Source organism: Eumetopias jubatus, unplaced genomic scaffold, assembly GCF_037043125.1.
Source record: "Eumetopias jubatus isolate StellerSeaLion01/CBP00866 unplaced genomic scaffold, mEumJub1_p1.0 scaffold_8, whole genome shotgun sequence".
In the NCBI taxonomy this organism is placed as follows: domain Eukaryota; kingdom Metazoa; phylum Chordata; class Mammalia; order Carnivora; family Otariidae; genus Eumetopias; species Eumetopias jubatus.
In genome coordinates this window covers 1,590,013-1,610,567 of record NW_028274814.1, presented here as the reverse complement: position 1 = coordinate 1,610,567, position 20,555 = coordinate 1,590,013, and the positions used below count along the sequence as shown (strand labels likewise).

General features: G+C 41.2%; 1 protein-coding gene across 1 annotated transcript in view; it reads left to right on the top strand.

Annotated features, from left to right (window-relative positions):
* CCNY (cyclin Y) overlaps positions 1-20,555 on the top strand; it is a 232,542-nt gene that overhangs the window by 79,424 nt on the left and 132,563 nt on the right. The window lies entirely within an intron of this gene.

Genomic DNA, 20,555 nt, shown 5'->3' with positions numbered 1-20,555 from the left:
AGGGCATGAGAGAGAGTGCAGTTGGAAGGGAAGTTTGCCTTCAGAGGAGGGGGAGCTTGCTCCTGTAGGCAGAAGGCGGGCTTTAAACTGGAAGAATGGCATAATTTAGAACTGTGTTTCAGAACAACTTATCTCAGGCTGCAGTAGGAGGATGACTGAGAGATGCGAAGGTGTTTTTGCCATTCAGGTCTGCCTCATTGGGTGTTGGATGGAGACAGGAAAGGGTGGTAGCAGTCCCAGGAACCCAGTCCTGTTGATGTCTGTGTCTCCTGAGAAGCCTGGGCAGGGGTTCAGATTTGCGGAATGAGAGGAATATGGTGCCCTACACAGGAATTATTAGGACAGCCCACTGTCAATAACTTTGCAGGTGAGCTCCCTCCTGTCATACCTCTCAAATGTGGGCGTTCAGTCTTTCAGTGGGCTAGGCAAACAACATTGCCAACTCTGACTAAGTAGCTGATGAGAAATAGTTTTTTATATATAAAAATCAGTGATTTTTAAAAAGACATCCTTTTGTGATGTAGTGTTTGGCATATTGGATGTCAAGACGAAACGGTTGCTTTTTTTCCTCCCATACTTATTTATTTTTATTTTTTAAAAGATTTTATTTATTTATTTGAGAGAGAGAGCCTGAGAGAGAGAAGCATGAGCAGGGCAGAGGGAGAGGGAGAAACAGGCTCCCTGCTGAGCAATGAGCAAGGACGTGGGGCTCCATTCCAGGACCCTGGGGTCATGACCTGAGCCAGAGGCAGATGCTTAACCCATTGAGCCACCCAGGCACCCCCCTCCCATACTTACTTAAAGAATTTACACATCAGAAGGAAGGGAAATTGACATCTGTGGCAGGTAGTGACACTAGTCAATGTTGTATATTCAGTCTGCAACCTGTGACATGGAAACTTAACGATAGTTGGGTGTGTGTTTGTATTGTTGTGTTGGGCTTTGTGTGTTACCTCTATCCTAGACTGCCCACCATTTATTTTGATGAAGTAGACATTTTTGGGTTTCTGTAGATGTAGTATTTATTTAGATACATAGCACTCTTTATTTGGTTCCTATCCCTTTCACTATTGACTCAACATTACTTCCCAGTGGTATTGAGAATTACTGTGGAGGTCCCATGGATCTCTTCAGGTCATTCATTGTCAATAAGAATGGGGGATGCTTTTGATTGAGAAGAAATTGGAATTGTGTTTTTGAGAAGAGTCATAAAATAAATCATAAATTTGGAAAAGCATGATGCCAAGTACCTACCGAGTTATCTCCTGAATTTCCAAGTTAGACTGTGTTAAATTTATCTGAGAAAATGGTAGTGAAGATACCACAGAACAAGAGCAAGATTCCTTACTGCTTCCTGGGCTTTTTTATTATACAAAAGTACATGTCAGTGATTTATTTGACTGTTGTCCAAACAGTGTTTAATAGATGGTTAGAATGGGGCCCAGTTGGAAAGACAGATCCGAACCACCTGCTTACATGGCCTTGTTGCCCTAGAGATCACTCTAGCCGCGACTACTTTGGCCTCTGGAAGCAAAATAATCTTCAGACAGGTGGCAGTGGGATCAAACTCTAGCCTAGAGGAAACCAGGAAGGAAGAGCCCGGTTTAAGGACAACAGGAAGGAAATTCAAGTCTGGGAACATGTTCTTAAGCTTCTTGTATTAGTCATAGTCATTAATGCTAGCTTTCACAAATCCTCAACCCTCAAGTGTTAGAATTTAATGACAACAGAAGTTTATTTCTTGCTTACACAAGATCCCATGCTGGCGAGGTGGCCCTTTGCCATCTTCTGCAGGGTCACTTCGGCAGGAGGAGAGAGATGGCAGGGGTATGTTAACTGCCTTACTCTGGAAGTGAGAAACATCACTTCTCCTTACAGTTTATTAGCTCATTTCAAGGGTGCCTGGGAAATGAGGGAGGCACATGAAACACTAGTCTTCGCTAGACTTCCTGCACTGCTTTGCCCTCTCCTAATAGCTTTCCTGTCAAGGAGGTGTGTTAGACTCAGTCACCTTTATGGATTGTAGTAGAGGTGTTTTCCTGTGCCATTGCCTTTCCGGGAGTAGTAGAAAGGGCTGATCCCATGGGCAGTGGGGCAGAGTGGCTCAGAGCGGGTCTGGTATCAGAGTCTGAATTCTTGATCCACCACTTACGGCGTGACTGTGAGCAAATTATTAACCTATACTGCCTCAATTTCTTTATTGGTAAAATAGGGTCACTAGTAGGACAGTGGTAAATATAAAATGATTCTTAAATGACGCAAGTTTAGAATACTGCCTGTACTTATCATCATCGTCACTGTTATCCTTCGTAGTAATTCACTTTTTTAATCCTGTGCCAGCAAGATCATTGGCCCTTTGGATGTGTGTATGTCAGGAGCTAATAAGTTATCCTCATGTCTGTTTATGGTTTTATCTGTAGAGGAAAGAAATGTTAGTGGTGGTCAGTTTCAGTTAAAATGTTTGAGCATGTTTCTTTGTTTTAATGAAGGGAAAGGTTAAAATCCAGTTCCTCAGGATGCATTTGTAAACACTGGATGCTTTGTGAGGTTTTGGTTGTGCATAGTTTTAATCCTCTGGTGTTTGCCTTCTGTGGCTTCTCTTAGGTATTTGAGGGAATTAAATCTGCATCTTTTAATTGTGTTAATTTATTTTAACTTACATGCTCCAATAATAATGAACAAGGCAGCTATCAGAACTGATTTCGATGGGGCGCCTGGGTGGCTCAGTCGTTAAGCGTCTGCCTTCGGCTCATGTCATGATCCCAGGGTCCTGGGATCGAGCCCCGCATTGGGCTCCCTGCTCCGCGGGAAGCCTGCTTCTCCCTCTCCCACTCCCCTTGCTTGGGTTCCCTCTCTCACTGTGTCTTTCTCTGTCAAATAAATAAATAAAAGCTCAGTCTCCCAAAAAAAAAAAAGAACTGATTTCGCTGTGCTCTGGAGAATTAGAAGAGATTTCAGTACATGCATTAAGGATCTCTCAACATGTCTCTGGACTGACAGAGCTAGGAGAGTGAAGAGCAAGCCACTAGGAATAGTAGACCTCTCCAGCAATCTGTTCTCTTTTCTCATCAGCTGTTTCCAAGGAAGCCTTCAGCAAGATGGTGAGTGACATTCAGCTGATACCATTTGCATTCAGTCTAAAAAAGTTCTGAACCCATGGCCTTTTGGAGTGTGTCTCCTTTAGGAAAAATCATTGGTAAAGTTTGAGGCTGAGGCTGTCAAGTATAAAATGGTTTTTGTGCTGTAAGTTAGAATCTGAATCATTTAGGTTCAATTTTAGTGAAGGGCTGAGAATTTACGTACCAGGGAGTTAAGTGCTCTCTTTTATAACAGGGCTTGTAAGCATTAATGGCTGGGAGCAGGGACAGGTAGGAAACTTTCTTCTGTGGCCTGGTTGGAGTGTTTAATGAGCTTGTCTCCCAAAAAAACATATCTCACAACTGCCTGCAGTTGGGATGGAGGAATGGAAGGGCTTGGAAACTCTCCTTGCTAGATCACTGCATCTTTTCAAGGAAAAGCTCTCTCTGCCCAGGAGGGAGAAACTGCAGAGAGCAAGGCAGAAACATGCCCTGTTTGACCCTGCAGAGGAACTAGTCAATCAGTTTCCATATATCAAGCTCTGAGAGCCAGGTACTATGGACAGAATTCATATAAGGGTAACTCTTTTGTCTGCAAGACATTGTGCACTCAGGTGTGGTGTGGTCATAGTTCTACCTAAAATGGTAACAAATGGGATAAGTTAGAATTGAGCATATGCTATTGGAACTCAGAGTAGAGAGTTGCAAGCATGAGAGGCATGTAGGGGCGGGGGGTGGGGGGGGACAATGGAAGGTAAAGACAAACATAGCATAGTGGTTCTCAGTATGGCTCTGCAGTTTAACCAGCTGATATGAATCCTGGCCCAATTGCTTACTCATAGGAGACCCGACACAGGCAGTTTATTTGCTCGTGCTCAGTTTTCTCCTCTATGGAATGGGAATAATAATAGTATTTACGGCACATGGTAGTTGTGAATTAATGCATATAAAGTACTTAGGATGCTCTCTTGACATATTGTGAGTGTTCAGTTATATTAGTATTATTATTTAAGAATTCTTGAAGAAAAATTAGTAAAAAAGCAGGTTGAGGTTTATTGTGAAGCATCTCTAATGTGATATGATGCTAAGGAATTTGGATTTTATCCTGTAAGCCTTAAAAATTTTATGTAAAGAAATGGCATGAAGAAAGCATTTTAGAGATACTGGAACACTGGCAGAGAGGGCAGAGGTAGGGAGAGGCTTGTAGCGGGAAGACTGGGGACCTCTTGGAATGACTAATACAGGCGCTGGCAATGGGAACATAAAAGAAGAGCTGGATCACATTGGACCTTTCCCTTTCTTTGCAGGGTGGAGAGGTGCTAAATTATAGGCTGAGAGAATGATTGGTGAGATAATTGGGAGACTACCCAGACTAGACCTCCATAGACATGCCATTCATTCTTTGAATTGATCTTGAATGCTTTATTTCATAAAACACTTAAAAAGTATGTATGATAAAATTAAAAGAAAAAGAAATATGGCCATCATATTTTATTAAGCACAGTTCAGATTTGGTCCCACAAATGACTTCTTCCTTACCTAATTTTATTTTTCTCTACTTGAGAAGTCTTGGTGACTCCTCTTAATTTTCTATTGTTCTTAATTGGGGTCCTAGCCTGTGCTTGCTTGATTTTTCCTGTGCTTTTTTTTTTTTTAACAGATAAAATAGTGGAAATATCATCATGTATATAAATTCCAGAAATTTTCATTTAAACCACTTTGCTTCCTGGAGAAATCTGCATCATGCTTTAATTTTTGTTTATAAGTCGGAGTGTACCTAGCAATGCCTGAATGATTCACGTCCTTCTCTGTGCAAGAAGAGTGCCTGTTAAAGTTCTGGAATTATTAGCCTTGTTTGCAGGGAGGCTGGGTTGTGGAATGGCCTTTTTTTTTTTTTCAAGATTTTATTTATGTATTTGACAGGAAGAGACACAGCGAGAGAGGGAACACAAGCAGAGGGAGTGGGAGAGGGAGAAGCAGGCTTCCCGTGGAGCAGTGAGCCCGATGCGGGCCTTGATCCCAGGACCCTGCGATCATGACCTGAGCCGAAGGCAGACGCTTAATGACTGAGCCACCCAGGTGCCCCTGTGGAACGGTCTTAATGGGCAGGCTGGAGCTAGTTCGGGAAACTAGGTCCTCCTGGATATTCTGGGTCTTTCTCACTGATCTCTTGTTTCTTGAGAAGGTGTGAAGCTGCTGTGATAATATTTTTATGCCTCCGACTTGGCCCAGGTAGCTTTTTGGTGACTGGATTTGAGGTCCAAAAAAGGGTGAAAATAGCTGGAGTGTGATTTGAATGATGTAAAACCCACACCTGTATGGGGATTCTGGAGAGTGAATGTGGGATCCAGGGTCACCTTATCCAATCCCTAGTAATTGAATCATGAAGAAAATCACTATCTTACCTCAAAATCTCATTTGAAAATGAAAACAGTCCCACCTAAAAAATAAGAACTGAATGCTAAGTAAACTTAAAAAAAAATTTAGCTCTCAAGCTGTAAAAACAGATGCTTTCTTTTGGCACTTTTGCTTGTCAAACCTAAGCTGAATGTGAACGGAGGATAATTCTTAACTATTTGGAGGAGTCTAGATGGAAATGAGTCTGAATTCTCATTTCAAAATCTTATGTGAACTCTAGCTTTGGCTGACTGAGGTGAAAAATGTGTCCTTTTAGGCCAAATGTGAGCCTGTCATGGCCAAATGTAAATTTGCATATTTTCATTTATTTCTTAATAACACAGCCAGCTGAATTGATAGGCCTGCCATCCAACTGAGATCAGGCTGTGTGCTCTCATGCAGATGCCTGCTCTGCTTTGGGGCTGGATCTGGGATGCAGGACTCACCTAAGGCCACAGGATGCAGCCACACAGGTGTCCCGTAGGCCACCTCTGGAGAAGCCCACACATGTGCTTTTCTGGGGTTACCTTTCTGAGGCCAAGTGTAAAAGGAGAGGACATTTCTTCTTTAGGATGCCATTCCTGCTTTGTGGACTTTTTGTGAAGCTACTAGCTGCGTACTGTAGGGTAGATCATCAGTAACACAGCATGCTGCTTCACACTGCTCTCTCTCTCTAGGTGCGTAAATCCCAGCCCTCATCTTCCACTGCTCAGCTTGATGCAGGTTTACCAGACCAGTGTCCTCCTGCCCTACCGTGTGCCCCTTTTCTGTATTATTCTAGAGCCCTCGCCATGAACAACCCATAGCTTGGCTAATCTGCCTTCATTTTCTCATCTCCAGTCTAAGGCCAGGTAATTTTCTTTTGATTCCCTTTGGTATTTAAAAGAGTCAGGTGGTTTTTGTCAGGGACTCAGTTTCATACCCCATTGGCTTGTTTTCAAAACTGCGAGTTGCTAGTGAGTTTGCCTGTCCAGATTCCATTAACCTGGAGTCTGGGGTGAACTTTTACTCTAGTTATAGGCAGTTCCCTCCCTGTTTTCCCGAGCTTAGTCACTCATTTTCATTCAGGATGCCATTTCTTACAGCTCACCCTGTTTGTTTTTTAATAACTTCTCCTGATTTCTTTCCTGACTCATATAGTAGCCTCTTAGGTTTGGGTCAAGTCATTCTGCATTCTCTTCTGTTTTTGCTATTAATATTTGCTATTATTAATAGCAGTACAGGAATTAGTATAGGCCAGAAATTGTTCTCAATCTTGGGTGAATTTTAACTCTGTCTTCATAAAAATCTTATAAGGGTAGATACTCCTATTATCCCTGTCTGGCAGATGGGGAAACAGGACAGAAGGGGTTAAGTAACTGCCCCAGGTCATCAGGTTGCTAAGTAGGGGAACCAGGGTTTGCACTTAGACATCCTGGCTCTGGAGCGTTTTGTCTTAAACACTGCTCTATATCACTTGCTAGTTCTTGGTACCTCTGCTCTCTGGAATCTTTTTTTTTTTCATCTGGCCTGGTGGTTGCCAGGTTGGGTCAGCCCATTCATATGGGTTTTCAGCCACAATTTTGTACAGGGAGCTGTGGTATTGTGGGAAAAGCACTGGGCTTAGAATTAGATCTGGGGTCCTAGTATCAACATTTGCCTAATTGTGTGACTTTGGGCAAGCTTCTTTAACCTCTCTTGACCTCAGTTTCCTTATCTTATGGCATTGGTATTTGAGAGGACTAAGTATGAGTAAGTACCAAGGTGCTTTTCACATATTAGATGTTCAGAAAATGGTAGTTATTATGCTTATTATTAAAAATGTTGAGAAGTTATGAACCTTAGAAATAACTATTTTTTTTAAAAAGATTTTATTTATCTGAGAGTGAAAAAAATGAGTGGGGGAGGGGCAGACGGAGAGGGAGAAGCAGACTCCCTGCTGAGCAGGGAGCTGCTCACCCTGTGGGGTTTGATCCCAGGACGCTGAGATCATGACCAGAGCTGAAGTCAGATGCTCTACCACTGAGCCACCCAAGCGCCCTTAGAAACACCTATTCTATGTTCACATATAATCAGTCAATTCTGGTTTATAATGGATGGGACCAAAAAGAGAAGTTTCGGGGCACCTGGGTGGCTCAGTCGTTGAGCATCTGCCTTCGGCTTAGGTCATGATCCCGGGGTCCTGGGATCCAGCCCCGCATTGGGGTTCCCTCCTCGGCGGGAAGCCTGCTTCTCCCTCTCCCTCTCCCCCTGCTTGTGTTCCCTCTCTCGCTGTCAAATAAATAAATAAATAAATAAATAAAAATATCTTTAAAGAAAAAGAAGAGAGAAAAATTTCTCTTAATTTTCATTCAGTTTGGGAGAAAGGGAAGACTTATTTATTGTCACTTAAGAGCTGAAAGGATAGGAGAAAGTTTTGCCATTCAAAACAAAATACTTTTAACATGTAGTTAAGTATGAAGATATTTACCTTTTGCACATGTTTCCCTGTTTATCTTTAAAAAAATATTGACTCATTTAATTGTCTAGCTAGAGTAAAGGCCCTTATGAAAGTTTTCTCTAAAAGCACAATAAAATAGTATTTGCTTTCAGTAAATTGCAGTCTTTGAAACTGACTTCAGATTTTGTTAGGTGGTACTAAATCATCCACAGATACTGCCTTAATTAACAGCGCTGAAAAATCACTTGATTTGTGAATCACTATTCTGAGTATGTTTTATATGTTGCACTTTCCACCTCCCTCAGTCTCCTAAAATAAGATGACTGCCCCTCTTTGCGTAGCATTTCGTTGGTGTGATGTTTGCCTTTAATTTGGTTTGACTTTCTATCGATAGTTTTCTTTCATTTATTTAATAGTTTTCTACTGAAAGAGCCTTTTTTTGTGGGGAGGGGGCATGTACATTGAGGGTGTTTGTTAATAAGCAGCAGGTTATTTTGGTACACTGCGAACTAACACTTTATTAAAGAATTTTTTCCCCTGAGTTTGTTGAATGGTAGCAGATGTCTGAGTTTTGTTTCAATGACTAAGTCCTTTGGAGAACTGTGCAAGGAAAGCTTGTGTGCAAGAAGAACTTTGGCCTGCCTTAATTCCTGGGGTTACTGGCCATAGCCAGAGTAGGTGAATGATTAAAAGTAGCAGAGCTCTTTCATAGACACAGTCCTTTGAAAATTCTCAAATTTGCTTTTTCTGAATTCCGGTAATGCTGTACTTATCCAAAGGTCACTTTTTCAGTTACCTAATAGAAATCACAGAGTAGAACATCAGGGTTAGAGATGAGCCATTCAGGTGACATCTGAGTCCACCCATCAGTGTAGCAGTGAGGAAACTGAGGCCAGGACAGGTAATCCCTATGCCCAGGGATATGGTGGCAGAGCCAGAGAGGGTAACAGGCTGGCTCTGTAATCAGACGGCCTGGGCTGCCTGCACCTCCTGGCTTAGCTCCTTAAAGGGTCTGGGGACTTGGGAAAGTTGCTTCGACTCAGGGCCTTGTTTTTTCATTTGCCCAAAGTGGGTAGTAATTCTACCCTGTGATATGCTTTGTGGCTTCTGGAGTATTTTCTTACTCAGTCTTTGGATGCTCACAGAATGCTGAGTGCTGGCCCAGAGTCTCCCAGCTTCAAGTGGCAGGACCAGTGCCTTGTCTTGCAACATAGGAGTGCAGCTGAGAACCAAGGTGTTGTGTCCCAAAATGTTCCCTCCCAAGTAGGCACATAAGGATTACAAAATCCATGCTTTAAAACTTGTGCATTGTGTGATTTTAGATAGTCCCTTTGCTGAGATCGGATTTGCTTTTAGGTACAATTCTAGAGAAATGCCTAATCCACGTTGTCCTTCAGCTACACCAGCTTGGGAAAGTGAAAGTAAAAATGTCAGACACAGCATTGGTTATAAAAACAAACAAAACTGTGGTTTCTGCCACTAATACCCTCTTCCTGCCCCAGTAAACTGGCTGGGACCTCAGCCTTTGGGTTTTTTTTTTTTTTTCCTGGTTCTGAAGAGGTCCTATGTGTTGTGTTCCCAGGCGTAGCTGTGAAAAGCACTTCCCACTCTGCACATGTATAGTCATGTCTCCTGGGTACACAGGGAGGCAGGCTCCATTCTGCTGCTGCAGAGATTGCCAGGCTGATGAGAGAAGGTCTCCCTCCAAAGAAGTTTGGTGTTGGGATGCAGTTCCCATAGCAACGAGTGATAACATCCCATTTATTTGACTTGTTCTTTATTATTTTCTCCCTTGTTTTGGCTAGGAATCTTGAACAGTACTAAAGATTATTGCATTGGCATTGTATTAGATTAAAAATTGTTCTGTAAATTGGTATAACCTGATTGGAAGGCAACTGGAAGACATCTGTTTAAATTTATTCATGCCTTTTGACCTAGGAATGTCTATGTAAACAAATATATCCTAGAAATAGTTGTATATGTTTGCAAAGATCTAGGGAGTTCATCACAGCATAGTTTATAAAGTTCTTTATCGGAGCTTGTTTGACTATGTTATGGTACATTCCTAGAATGGGATATTATACAAGGCTTAAAGTGAGCTTTGTAAGTACTACTCTGAAAAGGTACCTCAAATAAGTAAGAAGGGCTCACTGAAAACAGTAAGAAGGATCCAGTGTTGGTTTGTAACGTCATATAGAGTAAGAGGGGAGTGAGAGACCATTGAGGAAGAAAGGAATGAGGAAGAAAAATGTGTGTGGTATACCTGGGTGGAGGGAGTATAACATTATTGAAGAGGACTTTCCACTTCATAAACTTAAATTTCTGTTGTGTAAATGTTTAAATAGTTCTGTGTGTTGCTTTTGCATTCAGAAGAACTAAAAACCAACAGATTATCCCTTGTCAGTAACTCAGCCAGTGCCCATGACCAACCTTGAACCTGGTTCTCTTCTGGGAAGGCACTTTCTCTCTTTTTTTTTTTTTAATTTTTTATTGTTATGTTAATCACCATATATTACATCATTAGTTTTTGGTGCAGTGTTCCATGATTCATTGTTTGTTCATAACACCCAGTGCTCCATGCAGAACGTGCCCTCCTCAATACCCATCACCAGGCTAACCCATCCCCCTACCCCCCTCCCCTCTAGAACCCTCAGTTTGTTTTTCAGAGTCCATCATCTCTCATGGTTCGTCTCCCCCTCTGACATACTCCCCTTTTCTTCCTCTCCTGTTATCTTCTTCTTTTTCTTTTTTCTTAAAATATGTTGCGTTATTTGTTTCAGAAGTACAGAACTGTGATTCAACAGTCTTGCACAATTCACAGCGCTCACCGTAGCACATACCCTCCCCAATGTCTATCACCCAGCCACCCCATCCCTCCCACCCCCAACCACTCCAGTAACACTCAGTTTCTTTCCTGAGATTAAGAATTCCTCATATCAGTGAGGTCATGTGATACATGTCTTTCTCTGATTGACTTATTTCACTCAGCATAACACCCTCCAGTTCCATCCACGTCGCTGCAAATGGCAAGATCTCATTCCTTTTGATGGCTGCATAATATTCCATTGTGTATATATACCACATCTTCTTTATCCATTCATCTGTCGATGGGCATCTTGGCTCTTTCCACAGTTTGGCTATGGTGGACATTGCTGCTATAAACATTGGGGTACACGTACCCCTTCGGGTCCCTACATTTGTATCTTTGGGGTAAATACCCAGTAGTGCAATTGCTGGATCGAACGGTAGCTCTAATTTCAACTGTTTGAGGAACCTCCATACTGTTTTCCAGAGGGGTTGCACCAGCTTGCATTCCCACCAACAGTGTAGGAGGGTTCCCCTTTCTCCACATCCCCGCCAACATCTGTCGTTCCCTGACTTGTTAATTTTAGCCATTCTGACGGGTGTGAGGTGGTATCTCATTGAGGTTTTGATTTGGATTTCCCTGATGCCGAGCGATGTTGAGCACTTTTTCATGTGCCTGTTGGCCATTTGAATGTCTTCTTTGGAGAAATGTCTGTTCATGTCTTCTGCCCATTTCTTGATTGGATCATTTGTTCTTTGGGTGTTGAGTTTGATAAGTTCTTTATAGATTTTGGATACTAGCCCTTTATCTGATATGTCATTTGCAAATATTTTCTCCCATTCTGTCGGTTGTCTTTTGGTTTTGTGGACTGTTTCTTTTGCTGTGCAAAAGCTTTTTATCTTGATGAAATCCCAATAGTTCATTTTTGCCCTGGCTTCCCGTGCCTTTGGCGATGTTTCTAGGAAGAAGTTGCTGCGGCTAAGGTCGAAAAGGTTGCTACCTGTGTTCTCCTTTAGGATTTTGATGGACTCCTGTCTCACGTTTAGGTCTTTCAACCATTTGGAGTCTATTTTTGTGTGTGGTGTAAGGAAATGGTCCAGTTTCATTCTTCTGCATTTGGCTGTCCAATTTTCCCAACACCATTTGTTGAAGAGACTGTCTCTTTTCCATTGGACATTCTTTCCTGCTTTGTCAAAGATAAGTTGACCATAGAGTTGAGGGTCCATTTCTGGGCTCTCGATTCTGTTCCATTGATCGACGTGTCTGTTTTTGAAGGCACTTTCTCTTTTATGCTGCTGAGAGGAGGGGACTGCAATTTCCGGCTGTCTCCTTGGGAGTCTCAGCCCTGCCATCAGCCAGTAGCGCCAAGAAGTCTGATCAGCCTTCTCACATCAGAGCCTTCATTCAGTGAAAACCCTGGCTCCTCTTTGCCCTGGACTGCACCAACACAAACACACCATGCACACCCACACCCATTCTCACACACCACCCCGCATCCCCAACATTCCACCCAGGATGGGTAGTAGCACTTAGGCCTTTGCTCTGAGACCTTCTCTACAAACATGCCGTGTTGCCTGGTTGCCCAGCTGGCAACAGGTTATTGGGAAGGCCTGATGGTGAAGAAGGGCACAGAAAAACTACAGAAATATAAACAAGGTCTCAAAAAAAACCCCCACCACAATTCAATTTAGTGTTGGTACAAATAGCCCAGGGTACCTCACTGTATTAATACGTAGTCGCTGAGGTTTATGATGACTTTGGACAGGCATCAAGAACAGGTAAAATACTGTTTGAAACATTCTGTTTAGGAAGACAGAACTGTGTGCAATACATTTTTAAAAATTCTCTTAGAATTTCTTTAATAGTGTGATACATTAAAGCATCGGTTATCTGGAAATTTTCTGAGGCTGAACGAATGGTTTCACTGACTTTAAAGCCAAAATCCATCTTCTTGGAACTCTCTGTCTCAAAAATAAAATGCTAACTTGAGGCCAAAAATCTTTCTGGAAACTCCTCCACCCTGGAGCAATATCCTGAATTGTTGTTTCTGCATAAACCAGCACTCTGACAGAAAAGACTTCAGAAAAGACTTCACAGTTTTCTTCGGAGGAAGGAGCCAAATTTCCACCCGCCTATGTATCACAACAGGCTTTGTGGTTCCTTCATTATTATTAGATTGACTTATGAAGAGGAGAAGCCACTGTGCCTCTGGGGCTTCCTGTTTTGGCCTAGACAGATAGAACCACAATCATAGCAAATTGATGCTTTCTTCAAAAGTATGTTTTTATCTTCTGCAGAGCAGAAATAAGATTTTTAAAAAATATTTGGGAGCTTTAAATTAGTGGTCAAGTGCAACAGACCCTAGCACAAGTTTATTAAGCATCAGTGAAAAATCCACGCTTAAGCTGGAGCACTGGGCATGCTACATGGAATGAATTTTGTCATAGTACTTAACTGGTCCCTGACTGGACTGAGGCATTAAAATACTGGAATGAAGAACTGTGGTGGGTGTCAGAGATTATGGCTTCTGTTGGGTCTTTCATAGTAGGTGTGGCTAGGTAAGGTACCCTGCCTAGAGGCCAACCTCAGGGCAGGGCCTCTTGACTCTGGCAGCCCAGTGGAATCCCTTGATAGACTAATAGTCTGCTGGGCCCCAGCCCAGGCCCCATCCTAGACCCGTTGACTGAAGTTTTTTTGGGGGGGGAACCTAGGCATCAGCATTTTTTAAACTTCCCAGGTGAGTCTGTTACGCAGCCAGGGTTGAATGTTGCTGCAGTCAGGATGGATTAGTGAGTACTTTATCTTGTGTGGAGAAGAGTTCTCTGATGGTTGAGGAAGAACACACAGGGTTTAAGTCCCATTCCTGCCTTCCTGCCGTCAAGTCCATTTGAAGAAATGAGCTCACTTTCTTCTGTTTGATAGATCACATATGTAAGATACATTAATTAGGACTGGAAGGACAGAGAACAGAAAGCTGAAGTCAAAAATGTAAAATGAGATGGAAATGAGGCTTAATATAATTTCAGAGAGGTCTCAGGGCCTGTCCTGACTTTGGCTCTCAGTTTTGTAGCAGCCAGTGTCAAAGGGAGCTCTCTGGTGGTTCCCAGGCTCTGTTCACTCTAGCCTTCCCCCCGGGTATCTGGGCCGACTGCACCATGTGCTAGGTAGAGTGCTGTGCTGTGCTAGGGCTCTTGTGTTTTCACACTGTGTGTGTGTACACCTACGCACATACACGTGGTTTGAACCAGCCTCAACACCCCTTGTGAGTCACTGGAATAAAGCATGCCTGCATGAAGTAGAATAGCTGGAATACGTTAAATATCACCATTTACAAATCTGTGCACACTGGATAAAGATTCATAAATAGAGAGTGGACAAGAGTAGATACTATATGTATCCATTTATATGAAATGGACAAATCCAGTTTATACTGACAAGTCCAGTTTATAGTGACAGCAGATCAGGGCTTGCCTGGAGGTGGGAGTGAGGGCAGGTGCATTGACTGAGAAAGGGGCACAAGGGCATTTGTTGAGGTTATGAAAATAATTCTATGTCTTGATGTGGGTACATTTAATTATATGTAAATTACTACCTCAATAAAGCTTTTTTCAAGTTTTTATTTAAATTCCAATTAGTTAACATACAGTGTAATATTAGTTTTAGGTGTGGAATTTAGTGATTCATCTCTCACATATAAGACCCTGTGCTTATCAGAACACATGCCCTCCTTGATCCCTATCACCTATTTCACCCACCCCCTACCTCCCCTCTGGTAAGCCTCAGTTTGTTCTCTATTCTTAAGAGTCTGTCCTTGTCTGCCTCTCTTCCCACCGCCCCCCATGTTCGTTTGTTTCTTAAGTTCCACATATGAGTGAAATCATACGGTATTTGTCTTTCTCTGATTTATTTCGAATAAAGCTTATTTTAAAAAAGTGGACAAAGAATAAAAGTGGACAAGGAGTAACTGTGTGAGCAGAGGGTGCTGGTGTTGCTGTGTACATGGTGTTTGTATGTCATGAGCATTTTTCTAGGGAGGGACATGGTTATTTTCTCAGTGCTTAAAAAACTTGCTTCCTAAGCACGTGTTGTAGTTTCCCTTCTACACTGGCAAGGGTGCAATCAAAAAAGTTAATTTCAAAAAACTTACAAAATAAATTGTATTACTCATTGTAGTTCCCCCCCTCTTTTCTTTGATGCATATGATCGAATGTGGTTATGTCTGGCCCCAAAATTCACTCCATGGTGCAACTGAATCTCAGAATAAACCCATTGTGCTAGCTCATTGTATGGCCAGGGCCTGACTTTAGCATGGAAAGATTATGCTAAAGATGGTATTTTTTTTCTCTTAAAAAAAAAAAAAAAGACCCAAACAACATTGTTCTTTTCAAGCTCCTGATGAGCTCTTGGTTGTTGGCTGTAGTTTGGCAGAAACATAGTAAAGTTATCCAAAGGATCTCTTGGGGAGAAGAGATGACAGAGGCAGTGTGATGGAGAACATGGGTGTAGAGCCAGACAGACTGACTTTGAGTGCCAGCCTTACCAGGGGTAGAAGGGCATTGGTCAGATAAAACCGCCATGATGAGAGCCTAGAGCAAAGAGAACCTGACGTCACCTGGGGCTGAGGGAGAGAACCTGACGTCACCTGGGGCTGAGGGAGAGAACCTGATGTCACCTGGGGCTGAGGGAAGATTTTGCTGGAGACATGATGGCTGAGCTGAGATCTGAAGGATGGGTTAGGGTAGTGGTGGTGTGGGGTGTGTTGAGTAGAGGGGAAAGCATGTGACTTGTCATCCAGGAACTGCAGGAAACCGGTCTGGCTAGAACAGGACAGTGAGAAGGGAGAGTGATGTAGAGTGAGTCCTGAAGAGACAGGCAGGGCCCAGATTATGTGAGTCCTTGTAGGCTGTATTAATACTTTTGGAATTTATAGTGAGATCAGTGAGAAGCCATTGAAGGGGTTCAAGCAAGAGAGGGCGGGAGAGAGAGCTGTAGGGCTGGAGGGAGATGCATACAAGACAGACATAGTCAGAATTGGCTGACTGCTCTGGAGAATAGGTTAGAAAGATCTAGATTGACTATGTAAAGATGACTTGTATATAGGTAAGAGATGATGGAAACAAAGAATTTTGTTTGAGAAAGAATTAGGTGGTAACATTGACAGTATGTGTTGGATACATGGGGTGAGGGAACTGTGTTCTGGTTTGTGCAACTGCACGGTGGCTTCATGAACTTCAGGAACAGTGCAGGAGAAGTCAAGTTGAGAGTACAAGGATATATGGAGCATGAATTACCTTTGAGATATCCAAATGGACATGTGCAGTATGCAATTAGACAGATTGGTCTAGAGCCTAGAACAGAAGTCTAGGACCAAGGTGTGATTCTGAGCCATCCTGTACAAGTGAGCCTACCAAAGGAGAGGGTATAGGGGCTGAATCAGGAAGTGGCCTTCAGGGATGGTCCTTGAGTGCCTCTAACATTTAATGGCTGGGAAAAGGAGGCTGAGTCTAAGGGAGCCTGAAAAGGAGTGGCTAGACAGGCAGGGAGAAAACCTGGAGAGAAGAGTGGAATGATGAGCACACACAAACACACGGCTTCAGTCCAGAGGATTCTACAAAGCTTGTGCACTTAGCCACATGTTAGTCAGCAGCAGCTGAGGGGAGGCAGGTTTTGGCAGCAAGATGAAAGAGCCAGAGTGGAGTGGGTTAAGGAGTGAGGAGGAGGTAAGAAAATAGAAAACAGAGATACCGTATCTAGCAACTCTCTCAAGAGGTTTGGTTGGTAGCTGTAGGTGGGGTTGGGGTAGAGATACTGGTTGAAAGGAAAGTTTCTCCTCCTCCCTTTAAAAAGAGACTTGGTCAAGTTTAAATATGGATGAAGAGATTAAATGTCAGTGTAGGAGAGAGAAGGGGTAATTTATACTGTTAAGGTTTCTAAGGATATAAGAAGGGCTGGAATCTGGTATAAGGGGAGGAATTAGGTTCAGCTGGGCTGTTAAAACAACTGATGCAATCTTGGTGTATTGGTGACTTTGTATAGCTAAATTCTGATCCAATTTATAGCTAAGTTCTGATCCAGTGTTTAGATTTGATAGTGTTTCAGGACACAGTGTTAATATTCCTCATTTCTAGTTCCTTGAGAGCAGAGGCTTCTATCTCCCTCAGTACTTAAGGACCCTATAGTAACATGAAAATAGTATTTACATCATTGATAAGATGTGCCAAGAGAATTACACGGTATTTTTTTTACCCCTTCAGCTAAGATAGAATTTTGTCAGAATTAATGTAGTGGTGATTTTATTACCAAGAAAGTTAAGTAACTGTATTATGTATCTTTAGATTTATATGGAATGACTTGAGTAAGTATTTTAGAATTTACACAGCAAAACAAAATAACCCATAAGTAAATATTTTCTTTCAGGAAGTGCTTCTTTATATTATCTTCCAGCTAGCATCTAGGAATGTTCCAACGCTAACTGTGCTTAAAGTATTTTTTATATGGGCACAGAACTCAACTTTATATAAATGAAAGAAAAAGAATGAAAAGAAATACTGTAAAATGTTCAAATGGAGGGATTTTGGATTTTTACTTTTCCTATGTTTTCTAAACAGTCTGCAATGATATGCATATGATACTTTTAAAATGAAGAAAATAGGTACTAAAAGCCAGCTTACAACATTTTGTATATTCCATACACTATTAGAATTATTTAAATGCACAATAAACGTACTGGAATAAAGTTTACCAAAATATTTACAGGATTTTTTTCTGAGTTGTACTATGGATGATGGTGGTGTTGCTTTCGATTTTTGCTTTCCATTTTTTGCTGAGTATTTATTTTTATAATGGATAATATATTTGATAAAAATGAAAATATAGAAGAACATTTCAGAGAGAGAGATGGGCATCTTCTAAGAATGGTTCAGTTATAGACCTATGCATTTTATTGCACTAGGTAGTGAGGATGTCGGGTTGTCAATTTCATTTTTAAGGTTTCTTTAATACTCTGGTTGTGTATGTTTAGTTTATAATAGAACTTTAGAAAAATCTAAACAAATCTTTGAAATCCTGTATCATGGCATTTTAGGAGGTATTCAGTGTCTTATGTGGGTGTGTTCTAGATTCCAGAGAAGGAATTTTTAGATACTCAGGCAGTGAGTTTAATTTCTTTTCTGAGTCTGTCCAGTAATGATTTCTGAAAGGAAATATTTTGTGTGGTAGAACATGTGTCTTACTCCTAAGACATTGAATTATGGTTTATCTTTTATATGGTTTATCTTATATTTTCTTTTAAAATACCAGTTTTGGGGCCAAGTTAAGCTGGCTCTTCATCTTAGCAAAGCATGATTTCATTTCACAGTGATCTTTTGGTACCATTGACTTTGGCAATAAATTATAAAAGACAAACTGCTTCATTTGTACATAATGGTTTCCTTGAAGACAGTTTGAGAGTCAAACAGTAGACAGACATAACTATAAAGGGAGTTTCATTCCCGGAGTACAATAAAATTGATAAAACCCCTTGCTGTGGCCTTAAGATCTTTAAAATTTGGATCCTTATAGTTGAGTGATAGCTAAAACATCAAATTGGTCATTTTCTAGCACTTTATTTACCGATAATATCTGGCATCAGTTTCCTTATTTTAAAGACCACAAAGCATTAACTAGTGACATGTTAATACTGAAAATAGCATATCCACATGTAGTGTAAGTAAGATATCAGCTGTTTTGGAGCATTAATTGGATTAATTTTGTAGTCATTGTATATGTAGTCTTTCTGACCATGATAATGTGTCTGTCAGAGCATATTAACCATTCAAATGTGTCTGGAGGCATAATGGTGTTCGTCATTTACATTTAAAAAATTACTGTCTGATGAACTTTAATTTTTAAAAAGGTAATGTAAGTCTGCATTTTTGTGCAAATGCTAGTGCATAAGACGTTTAATTCATACATAAAAGAGATTGCATGTTTGTGAAATTGAATTTTACTACAAAAGGTGGTGTGTATTTTATCAGTTCTTACTTTTGGTGTCTGTGAGTGTTAACGCAGATGGGAAAAACCAGCCACCTAATCTGTCCTGCAGAACTCTGACTCTCCATGGCTCACTCACTTGTATGACAGATTCCTGACACATGAGAAGACTACACATATTAACAAAATCCTTTTAAAAACTAACTGAAATCTTTATTGTGGCTGTTTCTCAATTTCCATATTTACATTGGCAATTTAGTTTTCACATGGAATGAGTTTTTCAGGATCCTGTTTACTGAGTAAGCTTTAGGGAATGTTTTACCCACCCTAGGGCAGCAAAGTCCTTGCTTGGCCCCTACTCAGCGCAAGGCACAAGGACTTTGTTTTTAATTTAAACATTTGAGGAGCAGCCACACTGTTTAGTTGTAATAATTTTTCCTTTTTTGTTTGTTTATATGGGATTTTTTCATATATGTTAAGCTCATAACAAGTGTATTTCTAGTCACCTTCTACCGGAATCGCAACACCAAGTCCTGGTGATGTAACCAGTCTGGGTAGTGAGGCATACATAGTCTTTGATTTAGTGATAGTCTCTTAAAAGTAACATGATGAATTCACTAGATTGTCTTTGTATCTGACAAACTGACAAGGGAATATCTTGAGGTATTCTTGTTTGGAAAGTAATTTGAAGGAAGGTATCACTCAACCAAAGAACAGTTGTTCCTTCTTAATCCTGTACACCTCTCAAAGGTGTGTTTGGCCAAAGGAAATCTGTTAAAAAGTAGAGGACTGTAGAAATAATTGTGTCAAAGAACTTGATCTTGATATTAGAAATTGCATGGGGTTGAGGAGTATGTTGTGTATGTGTACTCAATATCTGTCAGCCCGTCTGCATCTTAAACTGACCTGTACTGTTGCATGAACTCTTAGAGCAAGATTGGGACTCAGTGGCATGTCCACAGAGCCAGTCTGTTGTCCTGCACATAGTAAGCACTCTGTAAATGCTGGGCAAACCAAAACGCAACCATTAAATGCAGTCCAGTCCTGGCTCCCCCATGGGTTTTTGTCCAGTACTGAGAGGAAAGAAATAGCATAAAGGAAGTGAGATTGACGAGAAGTATAGTACAATGGGAGTTAAAGGCAGAAGCTGTTAACTGTGTTTTGTTTTTCTTTCTAATCTTCCTAGGGGTGCCGCAACAAGTTAGTAGTTAACAGTAAAAATCAGACTGGGTATTGTCAAACACAGAAGTTGAAATGACAAAAGAGATGAAATGTCCAGCTCCAGTTTCTCTTTTAAAGTTACTTAGATTCAATAAACAAGTGTTACTTGGTGGGGAAGAGACTCATGTTTGTTTTCATTTTTATTGAGAAACACCAGGGTCATCTTGGGTTGGGAAATTTGGGTTCTTGAAGTACCTTCCATCCTGAGCCCAGAGTTTACTGAAGTAGTTTCAGGACCTGAAACACATCTAGACCTCCTCTCCCTTTTTTCAATCAAAATCATGATAGTTAACTGTTGTAATGAACATGTATGACTGTCCTGGAGGGGAATATAATTTACCACAAGGGCCTTTGGGGTAGTAGATTTGGGGATTGGTCAAATATACCAAGGAATTGTTAGCTCCTCTCCCAACTTCTGCATTCCTGGATCTTGACTTTTCTTAGGCTACAAAGAGAAAAAATCTTAGGCAGTTGTCCTTTTTCATGCTACCCTAGAGGCAGCACTGCATGGAAGTACCTTTATGCTTTTCTAACATGTTGAGTTCACTTATGATTTAGATCTTCAGATTAAAATGGTTAATAACTTGTGGGCTCAGGTGACAGAGGTTTGAATATTTGGTCTGCCATTTTCTAGCTCTGAGATATTGGGCCAATTAAATCTCTC